Source organism: Halichoeres trimaculatus, unplaced genomic scaffold (genome assembly GCF_033239565.1).
Source record: "Halichoeres trimaculatus isolate MK-OKI-2021-1 unplaced genomic scaffold, fHalTri1.1 fHalTri1_scaffold_9, whole genome shotgun sequence".
NCBI classification, from domain to species: Eukaryota; Metazoa; Chordata; class Actinopteri; order Labriformes; family Labridae; genus Halichoeres; species Halichoeres trimaculatus.
This window is the reverse complement of record NW_027437188.1, coordinates 19,208,704-19,227,964: the sequence shown is the minus strand read 5'-3', so window position 1 is coordinate 19,227,964 and position 19,261 is coordinate 19,208,704. Positions and strand designations below refer to the sequence as shown.

The window sequence follows — 19,261 nt, the reverse complement described above, 5'->3', positions numbered from 1 at the left end:
TCTCTAAAACTTTCATGATTGTTCAAAGAGCATTCACAAGGGTGAACAATGGGGCGGAATGCTCAAAAACTTGATTCCATTTGTCCTTCCAATCCTTTTGTATTGTCCAAACAAGGCCAATGTAGCTTGCAACCATGAGGAGGCAATTTTTCTGACTCCTTGACATGATACTCTTTGACCATCTTTAAGGTGAAGGTTGCAGGATCACTTCCTTGTCCTCAATGTCTTGCATTTAGTTGTTGATAACTTTGCAAGTGACCCTGGGTTTTCTTTTGATTGATCAGGCACAGCAATAGTCCCTGGTGGTCCTCATTGTGTTTGGTTGTCTGTTGTTTTTAAAACACCTGCCCCGTGTGAGGGTTGAACTCACGACCTTCAGATTATGAGACTGACGCGCTGCCTACTGCGCCAACAAGGCTTGCATGTGTGTTGGTGCAAGAATATGACCCATTTCCCAGTCATGCAACTGCGCTGTGTTGCCATTTTTGATGTGAAACTTTAATTCCTGCTGTACTCTCTAAAACTTTCATGATTGTTCAAAGAGCATTCACAAGTTTTAACAATAGGCAGAATGCTCAAAAACTTGATTCCATTTGTCCTTCCAATCCTTTTGTATTGTCCAAACAAGGCAAATGTAGCTTGCAACCGTGAGGAGGCAATTTTTCTGACTCCTTAACATGATACTCTTTGACTATCTTCAAGGGTAAGGGGAAAGGTACACTTCCTTGTCCTCAATGTCTTGCATTTAGTTGTTGATAACTTTGCAAGTGACCCTGGGTTTTCTTTTGATTGATCAGGCACAGCAATAGTCCCCAGTGGTCCTCATTGTGTTTGGTTGTCTGTTGTTTATAAAACACCTGCCCCGTGTGAGGGTTGAACTCACGACCTTCAGATTATGAGACTGACGCGCTGCCTACTGCGCCAACGAGGCTTGCATGTGTGCTAGAATATGACCCATTTGCCAGTCTTGCACCTGTGCTGTGTTGCCACTTTTGATGTGAATCTCTCATTTCTGCTGTACTCTCTAAAACTTTCATGATTGTTCAAAGAGCATTCACAAGTGTCAACAACAGGCAGAATGCTCAAAAACTTGATTCCATTTGTCCTTCCAATCCTTTTGTATTGTCCAAACAAGGCAAATGTAGCTTGCAACCATGAGGAGGCAATTTTTCTGACTCCTTGACATGATACTCTTTGACTGTCTTTAAGGTGAAGATTGCAGGTACACTTCCTTGTCCTCAATGTCTTGCATTTAGTTGTTGATAACTTTGCAAGTGACCCTGGGTTTTCTTTTGATTGATCAGGCACAGCAATAGTCCCTGGTGGTCCTCATTGTGTTTGGTTGTCTGTTGTTTTTAAAACACCTGCCCCGTGTGAGGGTTGAACTCACGACCTTCAGATTATGAGACTGACGCGCTGCCTACTGCGCCAACGAGGCTTGCATGTATGCTGGTGCTAGTATATGACCCATTTCCCAGTCTTGCACCTGTGCTGTGTTGCCACTTTTGATGTGAATCTCTAATTTCTGCTGTACTCTCTTAAACTTTCATGATTGTTCAAAGAGCATTCACAAGTGCTAACAAAAGGCAGAATGCTCAAAAACTTGATTCCATTTGTCCTTCCAATCCTTTTGTATTGTCCAAACAAGGCAAATGTAGCTTGCAACCATGAGGAGGCAATTTTTCTGACTCCTTGACATGATACTCTTTGACTATCTTCAAGGGTAAGGGGAAAGGTACACTTCCTTGTCCTCAATGTCTTGCATTTAGTTGTTGATAACTTTGCAAGTGACCCTGGGTTTTCTTTTGATTGATCAGGCACAGCAATAGTCCCTGGTGGTCCTCATTGTGTTTGGTTGTCTGTTGTTTTTAAAACACCTGCCCCGTGTGAGGGTTGAACTCACGACCTTCAGATTATGAGACTGACGCGCTGCCTACTGCGCCAACGAGGCTTGCATGTGTGCTAGAATATTTCCTGTTTGCCAGTCTTGCACCTGTGCTGTGTTGCCATTTTTGATGTGAATCTCTCATTTCTGCTGTACTCTCTTAAACTTTCATGATTGTTCGAAGAGCATTCACAAGTGTGAACAATAGGCAGAATGCTCAAAAACTTGATTCCATTTGTCCTTTTAAACCCATGTACTGTCCAAACAGGGCCAATGTAGCTTGCAACCATGAAGAGGCAATTTTTCTGACTCCTTGACATGATACTCTTTGACTGTCTTTAAGGTGAAGATTGCAGGTACACTTCCTTGTCCTCAATGTCTTGCATTTAGTTGTTGATAACTTTGCAAGTGACCCTGGGTTTTCTTTTGATTGATCAGGCACAGCAATAGTCCCTGGTGGTCCTCATTGTGTTTGGTTGTCTGTTGTTTTTAAAACACCTGCCCCGTGTGAGGGTTAAACTCACGACCTTCAGATTATGAGACTGACGCGCTGCCTACTGCGCCAACGAGGCTTGCATGTGTGTTGGTGCTAGAATATGACCCATTTGCCAGTCTTGCACCTGTGCTGTGTTGCCACTTTTGATGTGAATCTCTAATTTCTGCTGTACTCTCTAAAACTTTCATGATTGTTCAAATAGCATTCACAAGTGCGAACAAAAGGCAGAATGCTCAAAAACTTGATTCCATTTGTCCTTCCAATCCTTTTGTATTGTCCAAACAAGGCAAATGTATCTTGCGACCATGAGGAGGCAATTTTTCTGACTCCTTGACATGATACTCTTTGACTGTCTTTAAGGTGAAAATTGCAGGTAAACTTCCTTGTCCTCAATGTCTTGCATTTAGTTGTTGATAACTTTGCGAGTGACCCTGGGTTTTCTTTTGATTGATCAGGCACAGCAATAGTCCCTGGTGGTCCTCATTGTGTTTGGTTGTCTGTTGTTTTTAAAACACCTGCCCCGTGTGAGGGTTGAACTCACGACCCTCAGATTATGAGGCTGACGCGCTGCCTACTGCGCCAACGAGGCTTGCATGTGTGCTAGAATATTTCCTGTTTGCCAGTCTTGCACCTGTGCTGTGTTGCCACTTTTGATGTGAATCTCTCATTTCTGCTGTACTCTCTTAAACTTTCATGATTGTTCAAAGAGCATTCACAAGTGTGAACAATAGGCAGAATGCTCAAAAACTTGATTCCATTTGTCCTTTTAAACCCATGTACTTGCAACCATGAGGAGGCAATTTTTCTGACTCCTTGACATGTTCCTCTCCGACTGTCTTTAAGGGTAAGGGGAGAGGTAAACTTCTTTGTCCTCAATGTCTTGCATTAAGTTGTTGATAACTTTGCAAGTGACCCTGGGTTCTCTTTTGATTGATCAGGCACAGCAATAGTCCCTGGTGGTCCTCATTGTGTTTGGTTGTCTGTTGTTTTTAAAACACCTGCCCCGTGTGAGGGTTGAACTCACGACCCTCAGATTATGAGGCTGACGCGCTGCCTACTGCGCCAACGAGGCTTGCATGTGTGCTAGAATATTTCCTGTTTGCCAGTCTTGCACCTGTGCTGTGTTGCCATTTTTGATGTGAATCTCTCATTTCTGCTGTACTCTCTTAAACTTTCATGATTGTTCGAAGAGCATTCACAAGTGTGAACAATAGGCAGAATGCTCAAAAACTTGATTCCATTTGTCCTTTTAAACCCATGTACTGTCCAAACAGGGCCAATGTAGCTTGCAACCATGAGGAGGCAATTTTTCTGACTCCTTGACATGATACTCTTTGACTGTCTTTAAGGTGAAGATTGCAGGTACACTTCCTTGTCCTCAATGTCTTGCATTTAGTTGTTGATAACTTTGCAAGTGACCCTGGGTTTTCTTTTGATTGATCAGGCACAGCAATAGTCCCTGGTGGTCCTCATTGTGTTTGGTTGTCTGTTGTTTTTAAAACACTTGCCCCGTGTGAGGGTTGAACTCACGACCTTCAGATTATGAGACTGACGCGCTGCCTACTGCGCCAACGAGGCTTGCATGTGTGTTAGTGCTAGAATATGACCCATTTCCCAGTCTTGCACCTGTGCTGTGTTGCCACTTTCGATGTGAATCTCTAATTTCTGCTGTACTCTCTAAAACTTTCATGATTGTTCAAAGAGCATTCACAAGTGCGAACAAAAGGCAGAATGCTCAAAAACTTGATTCCATTTGTCCTTCCAATCCTTTTGTATTGTCCAAACAAGGCAAATGTAGCTTGCAACCATGAGGAGGCAATTTTTCTGACTCCTTGACATGATACTCTTTGACTATCTTCAAGGGTAAGGGGAAAGGTACACTTCCTTGTCCTCAATGTCTTGCATTTAGTTGTTGATAACTTTGCAAGTGACCCTGGGTTTTCTTTTGATTGATCAGGCACAGCAATAGTCCCTGGTGGTCCTCATTGTGTTTGGTTGTCTGTTGTTTTTAAAACACCTGCCCCGTGTGAGGGTTGAACTCACGACCTTCAGATTATGAGACTGACGCGCTGCCTACTGCGCCAACAAGGCTTGCATGTGTGTTGGTGCAAGAATATGACCCATTTCCCAGTCATGCAACTGCGCTGTGTTGCCATTTTTGATGTGAAACTTTAATTCCTGCTGTACTCTCTAAAACTTTCATGATTGTTCAAAGAGCATTCACAAGTTTTAACAATAGGCAGAATGCTCAAAAACTTGATTCCATTTGTCCTTCCAATCCTTTTGTATTGTCCAAACAAGGCAAATGTAGCTTGCAACCGTGAGGAGGCAATTTTTCTGACTCCTTAACATGATACTCTTTGACTATCTTCAAGGGTAAGGGGAAAGGTACACTTCCTTGTCCTCAATGTCTTGCATTTAGTTGTTGATAACTTTGCAAGTGACCCTGGGTTTTCTTTTGATTGATCAGGCACAGCAATAGTCCCCAGTGGTCCTCATTGTGTTTGGTTGTCTGTTGTTTATAAAACACCTGCCCCGTGTGAGGGTTGAACTCACGACCTTCAGATTATGAGACTGACGCGCTGCCTACTGCGCCAACGAGGCTTGCATGTGTGCTAGAATATGACCCATTTGCCAGTCTTGCACCTGTGCTGTGTTGCCACTTTTGATGTGAATCTCTCATTTCTGCTGTACTCTCTAAAACTTTCATGATTGTTCAAAGAGCATTCACAAGTGTCAACAACAGGCAGAATGCTCAAAAACTTGATTCCATTTGTCCTTCCAATCCTTTTGTATTGTCCAAACAAGGCAAATGTAGCTTGCAACCATGAGGAGGCAATTTTTCTGACTCCTTGACATGATACTCTTTGACTGTCTTTAAGGTGAAGATTGCAGGTACACTTCCTTGTCCTCAATGTCTTGCATTTAGTTGTTGATAACTTTGCAAGTGACCCTGGGTTTTCTTTTGATTGATCAGGCACAGCAATAGTCCCTGGTGGTCCTCATTGTGTTTGGTTGTCTGTTGTTTTTAAAACACCTGCCCTGTGTGAGGGTTGAACTCACGACCTTCAGATTATGAGACTGACGCGCTGCCTACTGCGCCAACGAGGCTTGCATGTATGCTGGTGCTAGTATATGACCCATTTCCCAGTCTTGCACCTGTGCTGTGTTGCCACTTTTGATGTGAATCTCTAATTTCTGCTGTACTCTCTTAAACTTTCATGATTGTTCAAAGAGCATTCACAAGTGCTAACAAAAGGCAGAATGCTCAAAAACTTGATTCCATTTGTCCTTCCAATCCTTTTGTATTGTCCAAACAAGGCAAATGTAGCTTGCAACCATGAGGAGGCAATTTTTCTGACTCCTTGACATGATACTCTTTGACTATCTTCAAGGGTAAGGGGAAAGGTACACTTCCTTGTCCTCAATGTCTTGCATTTAGTTGTTGATAACTTTGCAAGTGACCCTGGGTTTTCTTTTGATTGATCAGGCACAGCAATAGTCCCTGGTGGTCCTCATTGTGTTTGGTTGTCTGTTGTTTTTAAAACACCTGCCCCGTGTGAGGGTTGAACTCACGACCTTCAGATTATGAGACTGACGCGCTGCCTACTGCGCCAACGAGGCTTGCATGTGTGCTAGAATATTTCCTGTTTGCCAGTCTTGCACCTGTGCTGTGTTGCCATTTTTGATGTGAATCTCTCATTTCTGCTGTACTCTCTTAAACTTTCGTGATTGTTCGAAGAGCATTCACAAGTGTGAACAATAGGCAGAATGCTCAAAAACTTGATTCCATTTGTCCTTTTAAACCCATGTACTGTCCAAACAGGGCCAATGTAGCTTGCAACCATGAAGAGGCAATTTTTCTGACTCCTTGACATGATACTCTTTGACTGTCTTTAAGGTGAAGATTGCAGGTACACTTCCTTGTCCTCAATGTCTTGCATTTAGTTGTTGATAACTTTGCAAGTGACCCTGGGTTTTCTTTTGATTGATCAGGCACAGCAATAGTCCCTGGTGGTCCTCATTGTGTTTGGTTGTCTGTTGTTTTTAAAACACCTGCCCCGTGTGAGGGTTAAACTCACGACCTTCAGATTATGAGACTGACGCGCTGCCTACTGCGCCAACGAGGCTTGCATGTGTGTTGGTGCTAGAATATGACCCATTTGCCAGTCTTGCACCTGTGCTGTGTTGCCACTTTTGATGTGAATCTCTAATTTCTGCTGTACTCTCTAAAACTTTCATGATTGTTCAAATAGCATTCAGAAGTGCGAACAAAAGGCAGAATGCTCAAAAACTTGATTCCATTTGTCCTTCCAATCCTTTTGTATTGTCCAAACAAGGCAAATGTATCTTGCAACCATGAGGAGGCAATTTTTCTGACTCCTTGACATGTTCCTCTCCGACTGTCTTTAAGGGTAAGGGGAAAGGTAAACTTCTTTGTCCTCAATGTCTTGCATTAAGTTGTTGATAACTTTGCAAGTGACCCTGGGTTCTCTTTTGATTGATCAGGCACAGCAATAGTCCCTGGTGGTCCTCATTGTGTTTGGTTGTCTGTTTTTTTTAAAACACCTGCCCCGTGTGAGGGTTGAACTCACGACCTTCAGATTATGAGACTGACGCGCTGCCTACTGCGCCAACGAGGCTTGCATGTGTGCTAGAATATTTCCGGGTGGCCAGTCTTGCACCTGTGCTGTGTTGCCTTTTTTGATGTGAATCTCTAATTTCTGCTGTACTCTCTAAAACTTTCATGATTGTTCAAAGAGCATTCACAAGTGTGAACAATAGGCAGAATGCTCAAAAACTTGATTCCATTTGTCCTTCCAATCCTTTTGTAATTTCCAAACAAGGCAAATGTAGCTTGCGACCATGAGGAGGCAATTTTTCTGACTCCTTGACATGATACTCTTTGACTGTCTTTAAGGTGAAAATTGCAGGTAAACTTCCTTGTCCTCAATGTCTTGCATTTAGTTGTTGATAACTTTGCGAGTGACCCTGGGTTTTCTTTTGATTGATCAGGCACAGCAATAGTCCCTGGTGGTCCTCATTGTGTTTGGTTGTCTGTTGTTTTTAAAACACCTGCCCCGTGTGAGGGTTGAACTCACGACCCTCAGATTATGAGGCTGACGCGCTGCCTACTGCGCCAACGAGGCTTGCATGTGTGCTAGAATATTTCCTGTTTGCCAGTCTTGCACCTGTGCTGTGTTGCCACTTTTGATGTGAATCTCTCATTTCTGCTGTACTCTCTTAAACTTTCATGATTGTTCAAAGAGCATTCACAAGTGTGAACAATAGGCAGAATGCTCAAAAACTTGATTCCATTTGTCCTTTTAAACCCATGTACTTGCAACCATGAGGAGGCAATTTTTCTGACTCCTTGACATGTTCCTCTCCGACTGTCTTTAAGGGTAAGGGGAGAGGTAAACTTCTTTGTCCTCAATGTCTTGCATTAAGTTGTTGATAACTTTGCAAGTGACCCTGGGTTCTCTTTTGATTGATCAGGCACAGCAATAGTCCCTGGTGGTCCTCATTGTGTTTGGTTGTCTGTTGTTTTTAAAACACCTGCCCCGTGTGAGGGTTGAACTCACGACCCTCAGATTATGAGGCTGACGCGCTGCCTACTGCGCCAACGAGGCTTGCATGTGTGCTAGAATATTTCCTGTTTGCCAGTCTTGCACCTGTGCTGTGTTGCCATTTTTGATGTGAATCTCTCATTTCTGCTGTACTCTCTTAAACTTTCATGATTGTTCGAAGAGCATTCACAAGTGTGAACAATAGGCAGAATGCTCAAAAACTTGATTCCATTTGTCCTTTTAAACCCATGTACTGTCCAAACAGGGCCAATGTAGCTTGCAACCATGAGGAGGCAATTTTTCTGACTCCTTGACATGATACTCTTTGACTGTCTTTAAGGTGAAGATTGCAGGTACACTTCCTTGTCCTCAATGTCTTGCATTTAGTTGTTGATAACTTTGCAAGTGACCCTGGGTTTTCTTTTGATTGATCAGGCACAGCAATAGTCCCTGGTGGTCCTCATTGTGTTTGGTTGTCTGTTGTTTTTAAAACACTTGCCCCGTGTGAGGGTTGAACTCACGACCTTCAGATTATGAGACTGACGCGCTGCCTACTGCGCCAACGAGGCTTGCATGTGTGTTAGTGCTAGAATATGACCCATTTCCCAGTCTTGCACCTGTGCTGTGTTGCCACTTTCGATGTGAATCTCTAATTTCTGCTGTACTCTCTAAAACTTTCATGATTGTTCAAAGAGCATTCACAAGTGCGAACAAAAGGCAGAATGATCAAAAACTTGATTCCATTTGTCCTTCCAATCCTTTTGTATTGTCCAAACAAGGCAAATGTATCTTGCAACCATGAGGAGGCAATTTTTCTGACTCCTTGACATGTTCCTCTCCGACTGTCTTTAAGGGTAAGGGGAAAGGTAAACTTCTTTGTCCTCAATGTCTTGCATTAAGTTGTTGATAACTTTGCAAGTGACCCTGGGTTCTCTTTTGATTGATCAGGCACAGCAATAGTCCCTGGTGGTCCTCATTGTGTTTGGTTGTCTGTTGTTTTTAAAACACCTGCCCCGTGTGAGGGTTGAACTCACGACCTTCAGATTATGAGACTGACGCGCTGCCTACTGCGCCAACAAGGCTTGCATGTGTGTTGGTGCTAGTATATGACCCATTTCCCAGTCTTGCACCTGTGCTGTGTTGCCACTTTTGATGTGAATCTCTAATTTCTGCTGTACTCTCTAAAACTTTCATGATTGTTCAAAGAGCATTCACAAGTGCTAACAAAAGGCAGAATGCTCAAAAACTTGATTCCATTTGTCCTTCCAATCCTTTTGTATTGTCCAAACAAGGCAAATGTAGCTTGCAACCATGAGGAGGCAATTTTTCTGACTCCTTGACATGATACTCTTTGACTATCTTCAAGGGTAAGGGGAAAGGTACACTTCCTTGTCCTCAATGTCTTGCATTTAGTTGTTGATAACTTTGCAAGTGACCCTGGGTTTTCTTTTGATTGATCAGGCACAGCAATAGTCCCTGGTGGTCCTTATTGTGTTTGGTTGTCTGTTGTTTTTAAAACACTTGCCCCGTGTGAGGGTTGAACTCACGACCTTCAGATTATGAGACTGACGCGCTGCCTACTGCGCCAACGAGGCTTGCATGTGTGTTGGTGCTAGTATATGACCCATTTCCCAGTCTTGCACCTGTGCTGTGTTGCCACTTTTGATGTGAATCTCTAATTTCTGCTGTACTCTCTAAAACTTTCATGATTGTTCAAAGAGCATTCACAAGTGCGAACAAAAGGCAGAATGCTCAAAAACTTGATTCCATTTGTCCTTCCAATCCTTTTGTATTGTCCAAACAAGGCAAATGTAGCTTGCAACCATGAGGAGGCAATTTTTCTGACTCCTTGACATGATACTCTTTGGCTGTTTCCCAAAGCCAAGGTACCTTGCCTTGCCTTGCCTTTGAAGGCAGTGCCTCCGAAGCCACTTCCTTCCAATCCAAGGCAAGTGTCCTGCCTCTGCTCAAAAGGAGATGCTAATGGAACAGCCTACAAAGGCACATTTTGGGAGGAGCTCAGACGGCTACAAAGTTTGTCATGGCTTGCCACTTTTCTATACTTTTTGCTTTTTTATTGTCACATCATTGACACTCTGCAGGTGCAGCTTCTCAGTAATTATAGTTACGTGAGTGACACACAAAAGAGTTAAGTGGTGGACATGGTATAAGTTGTTATTTTCAGAGGTGTATTTTGTTACTTACATTTAAATTGGAATTTACCACGTGCCTCTGCTGGTGCGTCTTTTCCTTCCATTTTTTTCCTTTTTTGTAGATTCACGCATTGCATGTTGGGTATTTATAGCCATGGCAAGGCAGCGAAGGATACACCTGTGTATCCTTGGTCAATTAGCCACATGCTAACCGAACGGAGGACATGAACATTGGAACAGCACTTGGGCAGCGACTGATGATGTGGATGCCTGCCCACGCCCACCCCACGCCCACATCAGACCAAGGCAAGGCAAGGTACCTTGGCTTTGGGAAACAGCCTTTGACTATCTTCAAGGGTAAGGGGAAAGGTACACTTCTTTGTCCTCAATGTCTTGCATTTAGTTGTTGATAACTTTGCAAGTGACCCTGGGTTTTCTTTTGATTGATCAGGCACAGCAATAGTCCCTGGTGGTCCTCATTGTGTTTGGTTGTCTGTTGTTTTTAAAACACCTGCCCCGTGTGAGGGTTGAACTCACAACCCTCAGATTATGAGGCTGACGCGCTGCCTACTGCGCCAACGAGGCTTGCATGTGTGCTAGAATATTTCCTGTTTGCCAGTCTTGCACCTGTGCTGTGTTGCCATTTTTGATGTGAATCTCTCATTTCTGCTGTACTCTCTTAAACTTTCATGATTGTTCGAAGAGCATTCACAAGTGTGAACAATAGGCAGAATGCTCAAAAACTTGATTCCATTTGTCCTTTTAAACCCATGTACTGTCCAAACAGGGCCAATGTAGCTTGCAACCATGAGGAGGCAATTTTTCTGACTCCTTGACATGATACTCTTTGACTGTCTTTAAGGTGAAGATTGCAGGTACACTTCCTTGTCCTCAATGTCTTGCATTTAGTTGTTGATAACTTTGCAAGTGACCCTGGGTTTTCTTTTGATTGATCAGGCACAGCAATAGTCCCTGGTGGTCCTCATTGTGTTTGGTTGTCTGTTGTTTTTAAAACACTTGCCCCGTGTGAGGGTTGAACTCACGACCTTCAGATTATGAGACTGACGCGCTGCCTACTGCGCCAACGAGGCTTGCATGTGTGTTAGTGCTAGAATATGACCCATTTGCCAGTCTTGCACCTGTGCTGTGTTGCCACTTTCGATGTGAATCTCTAATTTCTGCTGTACTCTCTAAAACTTTCATGATTGTTCAAAGAGCATTCACAAGTGCGAACAAAAGGCAGAATGCTCAAAAACTTGATTCCATTTGTCCTTCCAATCCTTTTGTATTGTCCAAACAAGGCAAATGTAGCTTGCAACCATGAGGAGGCAATTTTTCTGACTCCTTGACATGATACTCTTTGACTATCTTCAAGGGTAAGGGGAAAGGTACACTTCCTTGTCCTCAATGTCTTGCATTTAGTTGTTGATAACTTTGCAAGTGACCCTGGGTTTTCTTTTGATTGATCAGGCACAGCAATAGTCCCTGGTGGTCCTCATTGTGTTTGGTTGTCTGTTGTTTTTAAAACACTTGCCCCGTGTGAGGGTTGAACTCACGACCTTCAGATTATGAGACTGACGCGCTGCCTACTGCGCCAACGAGGCTTGCATGTGTGTTGGTGCTAGTATATGACCCATTTCCCAGTCTTGCACCTGTGCTGTGTTGCCACTTTTGATGTGAATCTCTAATTTCTGCTGTACTCTCTAAAACTTTCATGATTGTTCAAGGAGCATTCACAAGTGCTAACAAAAGGCAGAATGCTCAAAAACTTGATTCCATTTGTCCTTCCAATCCTTTTGTATTGTCCAAACAAGGCAAATGTAGCTTGCAACCATGAGGAGGCAATTTTTCTGACTCCTTGACATGATACTCTTTGACTATCTTCAAGGGTAAGGGGAAAGGTACACTTCCTTGTCCTCAATGTCTTGCATTTAGTTGTTGATAACTTTGCAAGTGACCCTGGGTTTTCTTTTGATTGATCAGGCACAGCAATAGTCCCTAGTGGTCCTTATTGTGTTTGGTTGTCTGTTGTTTTTAAAACACCTGCCCCGTGTGAGGGTTGAACTCACGACCTTCAGATTATGAGACTGACGCGCTGCCTACTGCGCCAACGAGGCTTGCATGTATGCAGGTGCTAGTATATGACCTATTTCCCAGTCTTGCACCTGTGCTGTGTTGCCACTTTCGATGTGAATCTCTAATTTCTGCTGTACTCTCTAAAACTTTCATGATTGTTTAAAGAGCATTCACAAGTGCGAACAAAAGGCAGAATGCTCAAAAACTTGATTCCATTTGTCCTTCCAATCCTTTTGTTTTGTCCAAACAAGGCAAATGTAGCTTGCAACCATGAGGAGGCAATTTTTCTGACTCCTTGACATGATACTCTTTGACTATCTTCAAGGGTAAGGGGAAAGGTACACTTCCTTGTCCTCAATGTCTTGCATTTAGTTGTTGATAACTTTGCAAGTGACCCTGGGTTTTCTTTTGATTGATCAGGCACAGCAATAGTCCCTGGTGGTCCTCATTGTGTTTGGTTGTCTGTTGTTTTTAAAACACTTGCCCCGTGTGAGGGTTGAACTCACGACCTTCAGATTATGAGACTGACGCGCTGCCTACTGCGCCAACGAGGCTTGCATGTGTGTTGGTGCTAGTATATGACCCATTTCCCAGTCTTGCACCTGTGCTGTGTTGCCACTTTTGATGTGAATCTCTAATTTCTGCTGTACTCTCTAAAACTTTCATGATTGTTCAAAGAGCATTCACAAGTGCTAACAAAAGGCAGAATGCTCAAAAACTTGATTCCATTTGTCCTTCCAATCCTTTTGTATTGTCCAAACAAGGCAAATGTAGCTTGCAACCATGAGGAGGCAATTTTTCTGACTCCTTGACATGATACTCTTTGACTATCTTCAAGGGTAAGGGGAAAGGTACACTTCCTTGTCCTCAATGTCTTGCATTTAGTTGTTGATAACTTTGCAAGTGACCCTGGGTTTTCTTTTGATTGATCAGGCACAGCAATAGTCCCTAGTGGTCCTTATTGTGTTTGGTTGTCTGTTGTTTTTAAAACACCTGCCCCGTGTGAGGGTTGAACTCACGACCTTCAGATTATGAGACTGACGCGCTGCCTACTGCGCCAACGAGGCTTGCATGTATGCAGGTGCTAGTATATGACCTATTTCCCAGTCTTGCACCTGTGCTGTGTTGCCACTTTCGATGTGAATCTCTAATTTCTGCTGTACTCTCTAAAACTTTCATGATTGTTCAAAGAGCATTCACAAGTGCGAACAAAAGGCAGAATGCTCAAAAACTTGATTCCATTTGTCCTTCCAATCCTTTTGTTTTGTCCAAACAAGGCAAATGTATCTTGCAACCATGAGGAGGCAATTTTTCTGACTCCTTGACATGATACTCTTTGATTATCTTCAAGGGTAAGGGGAAAGGTACACTTCTTTGTCCTCAATGTCTTGCATTTAGTTGTTGATAACTTTGCAAGTGACCCTGGGTTTTCTTTTGATTGATCAGGCACAGCAATAGTCCCTGGTGGTCCTCATTGTGTTTGGTTGTCTGTTGTTTTTAAAACACCTGCCCCGTGTGAGGGTTGAACTCACGACCCTCAGATTATGAGGCTGACGCGCTGCCTACTGCGCCAACAAGGCTTGCATGTGTGCTAGAATATTTCGGGGTGGCCAGTCTTGCACCTGTGCTGTGTTGCCATTTTTGATGTGAATCTCTCATTTCTGCTGTACTCTCTTAAACTTTCATGATTGTTCGAAGAGCATTCACAAGTGTGAACAATAGGCAGAATGCTCAAAAACTTGATTCCATTTGTCCTTTTAAACCCATGTACTGTCCAAACAGGGCCAATGTAGCTTGCAACCATGAGGAGGCAATTTTTCTGACTCCTTGACATGATACTCTTTGACTGTCTTTAAGGTGAAGATTGCAGGTACACTTCCTTGTCCTCAATGTCTTGCATTTAGTTGTTGATAACTTTGCAAGTGACCCTGGGTTTTCTTTTGATTGATCAGGCACAGCAATAGTCCCTGGTGGTCCTCATTGTGTTTGGTTGTCTGTTGTTTTTAAAACACCTGCCCCGTGTGAGGGTTGAACTCACGACCTTCAGATTATGAGACTGACGCGCTGCCTACTGCGCCAACGAGGCTTGCATGTGTGCTAGAATATTTCCTGTTTGCCAGTCTTGCACCTGTGCTGTGTTGCCTTTTTTGATGTGAATCTCTCATTTCTGCTGTACTCTCTTAAACTTTCGTGATTGTTCAAAGAGCATTCACAAGTGTGAACAACAGGCAGAATGCTCAAAAACTTGATTCCATTTGTCCTTCCAATCCTTTTGTATTGTCCAAACAAGGCAAATGTAGCTTGCGACCATGAGGAGGCAATTTTTCTGACTCCTTGACTATCTTTAAGGGTAAGGGGAAAGGTACACTTCCTGGTCCTCAATGTCTTGCATTTAGTTGTTGATAACTTTGCAAGTGACCCTGGGTTTTTCTTTTGATTGATCAGGCACAGCAATAGTCCCTGGTGGTCCTCATTGTGTTTGGTTGTCTGTTGTTTTTAAAACACCTGCCCCGTGTGAGGGTTGAACTCACGACCTTCAGATTATGAGACTGACGCGCTGCCTACTGCGCCAACGAGGCTTGCATGTGTGCTAGAATATTTCCTGTTTGCCAGTCTTGCACCTGTGCTGTGTTGCCATTTTTGATGTGAATCTCTCATTTCTGCTGTACTCTCTTAAACTTTAATGATTGTTCGAAGAGCATTCACAAGTGTGAACAATAGGCAGAATGCTCAAAAACTTGATTCCATTTGTCCTTTTAATCCCTTTGTACTGTCAAAACAGGGCCAATGTAGCTTGCAACCATGAGGAGGCAATTTTTCTGACTCCTTGACATGATACTCTTTGACTGTCTTTAAGGTGAAGATTGCAGGTACACTTCCTTGTCCTCAATGTCTTGCATTTAGTTGTTGATAACTTTGCAAGTGACCCCGGGTTTTCTTTTGATTGATCAGGCACAGCAATAGTCCCTGGTGGTCCTCATTGTGTTTGGTTGTCTGTTGTTTTTAAAACACTTGCCCCGTGTGAGGGTTGAACTCACGACCTTCAGATTATGAGACTGACGCGCTGCCTACTGCGCCAACGAGGCTTGCATGTGTGTTGGTGCTAGTATATGACCCATTTCCCAGTCTTGCACCTGTGCTGTGTTGCCACTTTTGATGTGAATCTCTAATTTCTGCTGTACTCTCTAAAACTTTCATGATTGTTCAAGGAGCATTCACAAGTGCGAACAAAAGGCAGAATGCTCAAAAACTTGATTCCATTTGTCCTTCCAATCCTTTTGTATTGTCCAAACAAGGCAAATGTAGCTTGCAACCATGAGGAGGCAATTTTTCTGACTCCTTGACATGATACTCTTTGACTATCTTCAAGGGTAAGGGGAAAGGCACACTTCCTTGTCCTCAATGTCTTGCATTTAGTTGTTGATAACTTTGCAAGTGACCCTGGGTTTTCTTTTGATTGATCAGGCACAGCAATAGTCCCTAGTGGTCCTTATTGTGTTTGGTTGTCTGTTGTTTTTAAAACACCTGCCCCGTGTGAGGGTTGAACTCACGACCTTCAGATTATGAGACTGACGCGCTGCCTACTGCGCCAACGAGGCTTGCATGTATGCAGGTGCTAGTATATGACCTATTTCCCAGTCTTGCACCTGTGCTGTGTTGCCACTTTCGATGTGAATCTCTAATTTCTGCTGTACTCTCTAAAACTTTCATGATTGTTTAAAGAGCATTCACAAGTGCGAACAAAAGGCAGAATGCTCAAAAACTTGATTCCATTTGTCCTTCCAATCCTTTTGTTTTGTCCAAACAAGGCAAATGTAGCTTGCAACCATGAGGAGGCAATTTTTCTGACTCCTTGACATGATACTCTTTGACTATCTTCAAGGGTAAGGGGAAAGGTACACTTCCTTGTCCTCAATGTCTTGCATTTAGTTGTTGATAACTTTGCAAGTGACCCTGGGTTTTCTTTTGATTGATCAGGCACAGCAATAGTCCCTGGTGGTCCTCATTGTGTTTGGTTGTCTGTTGTTTTTAAAACACTTGCCCCGTGTGAGGGTTGAACTCACGACCTTCAGATTATGAGACTGACGCGCTGCCTACTGCGCCAACGAGGCTTGCATGTGTGTTGGTGCTAGTATATGACCCATTTCCCAGTCTTGCACCTGTGCTGTGTTGCCACTTTTGATGTGAATCTCTAATTTCTGCTGTACTCTCTAAAACTTTCATGATTGTTCAAAGAGCATTCACAAGTGCTAACAAAAGGCAGAATGCTCAAAAACTTGATTCCATTTGTCCTTCCAATCCTTTTGTATTGTCCAAACAAGGCAAATGTAGCTTGCAACCATGAGGAGGCAATTTTTCTGACTCCTTGACATGATACTCTTTGACTATCTTCAAGGGTAAGGGGAAAGGTACACTTCCTTGTCCTCAATGTCTTGCATTTAGTTGTTGATAACTTTGCAAGTGACCCTGGGTTTTCTTTTGATTGATCAGGCACAGCAATAGTCCCTAGTGGTCCTTATTGTGTTTGGTTGTCTGTTGTTTTTAAAACACCTGCCCCGTGTGAGGGTTGAACTCCAGCCTTCAGATTATGAGACTGACGCGCTGCCTACTGCGCCAACAAGGCTTGCATGTATGCAGGTGCTAGTATATGACCTATTTCCCAGTCTTGCACCTGTGCTGTGTTGCCACTTTCGATGTGAATCTCTAATTTCTGCTGTACTCTCTAAAACTTTCATGATTGTTTAAAGAGCATTCACAAGTGCGAACAAAAGGCAGAATGCTCAAAAACTTGATTCCATTTGTCCTTCCAATCCTTTTGTTTTGTCCAAACAAGGCAAATGTAGCTTGCAACCATGAGGAGGCAATTTTTCTGACTCCTTGACATGATACTCTTTGACTATCTTCAAGGGTAAGGGGAAAGGTACACTTCTTTGTCCTCAATGTCTTGCATTTAGTTGTTGATAACTTTGCAAGTGACCCTGGGTTTTCTTTTGATTGATCAGGCACAGCAATAGTCCCTGGTGGTCCTCATTGTGTTTGGTTGTCTGTTGTTTTTAAAACACCTGCCCCGTGTGAGGGTTGAACTCACGACCCTCAGATTATGAGGCTGACGCGCTGCCTACTGCGCCAACAAGGCTTGCATGTGTGCTAGAATATTTCGGGGTGGCCAGTCTTGCACCTGTGCTGTGTTGCCATTTTTGATGTGAATCTCTCATTTCTGCTGTACTCTCTTAAACTTTCATGATTGTTCGAAGAGCATTCACAAGTGTGAACAATAGGCAGAATGCTCAAAAACTTGATTCCATTTGTCCTTTTAAACCCATGTACTGTCCAAACAGGGCCAATGTAGCTTGCAACCATGAGGAGGCAATTTTTCTGACTCCTTGACATGATACTCTTTGACTGTCTTTAAGGTGAAGATTGCAGGTACACTTCCTTGTCCTCAATGTCTTGCATTTAGTTGTTGATAACTTTGCAAGTGACCCTGGGTTTTCTTTTGATTGATCAGGCACAGCAATAGTCCCTAGTGGTCCTTATTGTGTTTGGTTGTCTGTTGTTTTTAAAACACCTGCCCCGTGTGAGGGTTGAACTCCAGCCTTCAGATTATGAGACTGACGCGCTGCCTACTGCGCCAACAAGGCTTGCATGTATGCAGGTGCTAGTATATGACCTATTTCCCAGTCTTGCACCTGTGCTGTGTTGCCACTTTCGATGTGAATCTCTAATTTCTGCTGTACTCTCTAAAACTTTCATGATTGTTTAAAGAGCATTCACAAGTGCGAACAAAAGGCAGAATGCTCAAAAACTTGATTCCATTTGTCCTTCCAATCCTTTTGTTTTGTCCAAACAAGGCAAATGTAGCTTGCAACCATGAGGAGGCAATTTTTCTGACTCCTTGACATGATACTCTTTGACTATCTTCAAGGGTAAGGGGAAAGGTACACTTCTTTGTCCTCAATGTCTTGCATTTAGTTGTTGATAACTTTGCAAGTGACCCTGGGTTTTCTTTTGATTGATCAGGCACAGCAATAGTCCCTGGTGGTCCTCATTGTGTTTGGTTGTCTGTTGTTTTTAAAACACCTGCCCCGTGTGAGGGTTGAACTCACGACCCTCAGATTATGAGGCTGACGCGCTGCCTACTGCGCCAACAAGGCTTGCATGTGTGCTAGAATATTTCGGGGTGGCCAGTCTTGCACCTGTGCTGTGTTGCCATTTTTGATGTGAATCTCTCATTTCTGCTGTACTCTCTTAAACTTTCATGATTGTTCGAAGAGCATTCACAAGTGTGAACAATAGGCAGAATGCTCAAAAACTTGATTCCATTTGTCCTTTTAAACCCATGTACTGTCCAAACAGGGCCAATGTAGCTTGCAACCATGAGGAGGCAATTTTTCTGACTCCTTGACATGATACTCTTTGACTGTCTTTAAGGTGAAGATTGCAGGTACACTTCCTTGTCCTCAATGTCTTGCATTTAGTTGTTGATAACTTTGCAAGTGACCCTGGGTTTTCTTTTGATTGATCAGGCACAGCAATAGTCCCTGGTGGTCCTCATTGTGTTTGGTTGTCTGTTGTTTTTAAAACACCTGCCCCGTGTGAGGGTTGAACTCACGACCTTCAGATTATGAGGCTGACGCGCTGCCTACTGCGCCAACGAGGCTTGCATGTGTGCTAGAATATTTCCTGTTTGCCAGTCTTGCACCTGTGCTGTGTTGCCTTTTTTGATGTGAATCTCTCATTTCTGCTGTACTCTCTTAAACTTTCGTGATTGTTCAAAGAGCATTCACAAGTGTGAACAACAGGCAGAATGCTCAAAAACTTGATTCCATTTGTCCTTCCAATCCTTTTGTTTTGTCCAAACAAGGCAAATGTAGCTTGCAACCATGAGGAGGCAATTTTTCTGACTCCTTGACTATCTTTAAGGGTAAGGGGAAAGGTACACTTCCTGGTCCTCAATGTCTTGCATTTAGTTGTTGATAACTTTGCAAGTGACCCTGGGTTTTTCTTTTGATTGATCAGGCACAGCAATAGTCCCTGGTGGTCCTCATTGTGTTTGGTTGTCTGTTGTTTTTAAAACACC

The 19,261-nt window shown here is 43.2% G+C and overlaps 1 protein-coding gene and 34 non-coding genes across 37 annotated transcripts in view; 1 reads left to right on the top strand and 34 right to left on the bottom strand.

The window, feature by feature from the left end:
* dync2h1 (dynein cytoplasmic 2 heavy chain 1) overlaps positions 1-19,261 on the top strand; it is a 115,406-nt gene that overhangs the window by 58,500 nt on the left and 37,645 nt on the right. The gene's annotated exons all lie outside the window — the stretch shown is intronic.
* On the bottom strand, positions 346-418 carry trnam-cau (transfer RNA methionine (anticodon CAU)). The gene has a single exon. It is a non-coding gene; the product is annotated as a tRNA-Met (tRNA).
* On the bottom strand, positions 859-931 carry trnam-cau (transfer RNA methionine (anticodon CAU)). Its single transcript has one exon. It is a non-coding gene; the product is annotated as a tRNA-Met (tRNA).
* trnam-cau (transfer RNA methionine (anticodon CAU)) lies at positions 1,366-1,438 on the bottom strand. Its single transcript has one exon. It is a non-coding gene; the product is annotated as a tRNA-Met (tRNA).
* trnam-cau (transfer RNA methionine (anticodon CAU)) lies at positions 1,879-1,951 on the bottom strand. Its single transcript has one exon. It is a non-coding gene; the product is annotated as a tRNA-Met (tRNA).
* On the bottom strand, positions 2,385-2,457 carry trnam-cau (transfer RNA methionine (anticodon CAU)). Its single transcript has one exon. It is a non-coding gene; the product is annotated as a tRNA-Met (tRNA).
* On the bottom strand, positions 2,898-2,970 carry trnam-cau (transfer RNA methionine (anticodon CAU)). Its single transcript has one exon. It is a non-coding gene; the product is annotated as a tRNA-Met (tRNA).
* Positions 3,381-3,453, bottom strand: trnam-cau (transfer RNA methionine (anticodon CAU)). The gene has a single exon. It is a non-coding gene; the product is annotated as a tRNA-Met (tRNA).
* Positions 3,887-3,959, bottom strand: trnam-cau (transfer RNA methionine (anticodon CAU)). Its single transcript has one exon. It is a non-coding gene; the product is annotated as a tRNA-Met (tRNA).
* On the bottom strand, positions 4,400-4,472 carry trnam-cau (transfer RNA methionine (anticodon CAU)). The gene has a single exon. It is a non-coding gene; the product is annotated as a tRNA-Met (tRNA).
* trnam-cau (transfer RNA methionine (anticodon CAU)) lies at positions 4,913-4,985 on the bottom strand. Its single transcript has one exon. It is a non-coding gene; the product is annotated as a tRNA-Met (tRNA).
* trnam-cau (transfer RNA methionine (anticodon CAU)) lies at positions 5,420-5,492 on the bottom strand. Its single transcript has one exon. It is a non-coding gene; the product is annotated as a tRNA-Met (tRNA).
* Positions 5,933-6,005, bottom strand: trnam-cau (transfer RNA methionine (anticodon CAU)). The gene has a single exon. It is a non-coding gene; the product is annotated as a tRNA-Met (tRNA).
* trnam-cau (transfer RNA methionine (anticodon CAU)) lies at positions 6,439-6,511 on the bottom strand. The gene has a single exon. It is a non-coding gene; the product is annotated as a tRNA-Met (tRNA).
* trnam-cau (transfer RNA methionine (anticodon CAU)) lies at positions 6,952-7,024 on the bottom strand. The gene has a single exon. It is a non-coding gene; the product is annotated as a tRNA-Met (tRNA).
* trnam-cau (transfer RNA methionine (anticodon CAU)) lies at positions 7,459-7,531 on the bottom strand. The gene has a single exon. It is a non-coding gene; the product is annotated as a tRNA-Met (tRNA).
* On the bottom strand, positions 7,942-8,014 carry trnam-cau (transfer RNA methionine (anticodon CAU)). Its single transcript has one exon. It is a non-coding gene; the product is annotated as a tRNA-Met (tRNA).
* trnam-cau (transfer RNA methionine (anticodon CAU)) lies at positions 8,448-8,520 on the bottom strand. Its single transcript has one exon. It is a non-coding gene; the product is annotated as a tRNA-Met (tRNA).
* On the bottom strand, positions 8,961-9,033 carry trnam-cau (transfer RNA methionine (anticodon CAU)). The gene has a single exon. It is a non-coding gene; the product is annotated as a tRNA-Met (tRNA).
* Positions 9,474-9,546, bottom strand: trnam-cau (transfer RNA methionine (anticodon CAU)). Its single transcript has one exon. It is a non-coding gene; the product is annotated as a tRNA-Met (tRNA).
* trnam-cau (transfer RNA methionine (anticodon CAU)) lies at positions 10,617-10,689 on the bottom strand. The gene has a single exon. It is a non-coding gene; the product is annotated as a tRNA-Met (tRNA).
* trnam-cau (transfer RNA methionine (anticodon CAU)) lies at positions 11,123-11,195 on the bottom strand. Its single transcript has one exon. It is a non-coding gene; the product is annotated as a tRNA-Met (tRNA).
* trnam-cau (transfer RNA methionine (anticodon CAU)) lies at positions 11,636-11,708 on the bottom strand. Its single transcript has one exon. It is a non-coding gene; the product is annotated as a tRNA-Met (tRNA).
* On the bottom strand, positions 12,149-12,221 carry trnam-cau (transfer RNA methionine (anticodon CAU)). The gene has a single exon. It is a non-coding gene; the product is annotated as a tRNA-Met (tRNA).
* trnam-cau (transfer RNA methionine (anticodon CAU)) lies at positions 12,662-12,734 on the bottom strand. Its single transcript has one exon. It is a non-coding gene; the product is annotated as a tRNA-Met (tRNA).
* On the bottom strand, positions 13,175-13,247 carry trnam-cau (transfer RNA methionine (anticodon CAU)). Its single transcript has one exon. It is a non-coding gene; the product is annotated as a tRNA-Met (tRNA).
* On the bottom strand, positions 13,688-13,760 carry trnam-cau (transfer RNA methionine (anticodon CAU)). The gene has a single exon. It is a non-coding gene; the product is annotated as a tRNA-Met (tRNA).
* On the bottom strand, positions 14,194-14,266 carry trnam-cau (transfer RNA methionine (anticodon CAU)). Its single transcript has one exon. It is a non-coding gene; the product is annotated as a tRNA-Met (tRNA).
* On the bottom strand, positions 14,687-14,759 carry trnam-cau (transfer RNA methionine (anticodon CAU)). Its single transcript has one exon. It is a non-coding gene; the product is annotated as a tRNA-Met (tRNA).
* On the bottom strand, positions 15,194-15,266 carry trnam-cau (transfer RNA methionine (anticodon CAU)). Its single transcript has one exon. It is a non-coding gene; the product is annotated as a tRNA-Met (tRNA).
* Positions 15,707-15,779, bottom strand: trnam-cau (transfer RNA methionine (anticodon CAU)). Its single transcript has one exon. It is a non-coding gene; the product is annotated as a tRNA-Met (tRNA).
* Positions 16,220-16,292, bottom strand: trnam-cau (transfer RNA methionine (anticodon CAU)). The gene has a single exon. It is a non-coding gene; the product is annotated as a tRNA-Met (tRNA).
* trnam-cau (transfer RNA methionine (anticodon CAU)) lies at positions 17,245-17,317 on the bottom strand. Its single transcript has one exon. It is a non-coding gene; the product is annotated as a tRNA-Met (tRNA).
* trnam-cau (transfer RNA methionine (anticodon CAU)) lies at positions 18,263-18,335 on the bottom strand. Its single transcript has one exon. It is a non-coding gene; the product is annotated as a tRNA-Met (tRNA).
* On the bottom strand, positions 18,769-18,841 carry trnam-cau (transfer RNA methionine (anticodon CAU)). Its single transcript has one exon. It is a non-coding gene; the product is annotated as a tRNA-Met (tRNA).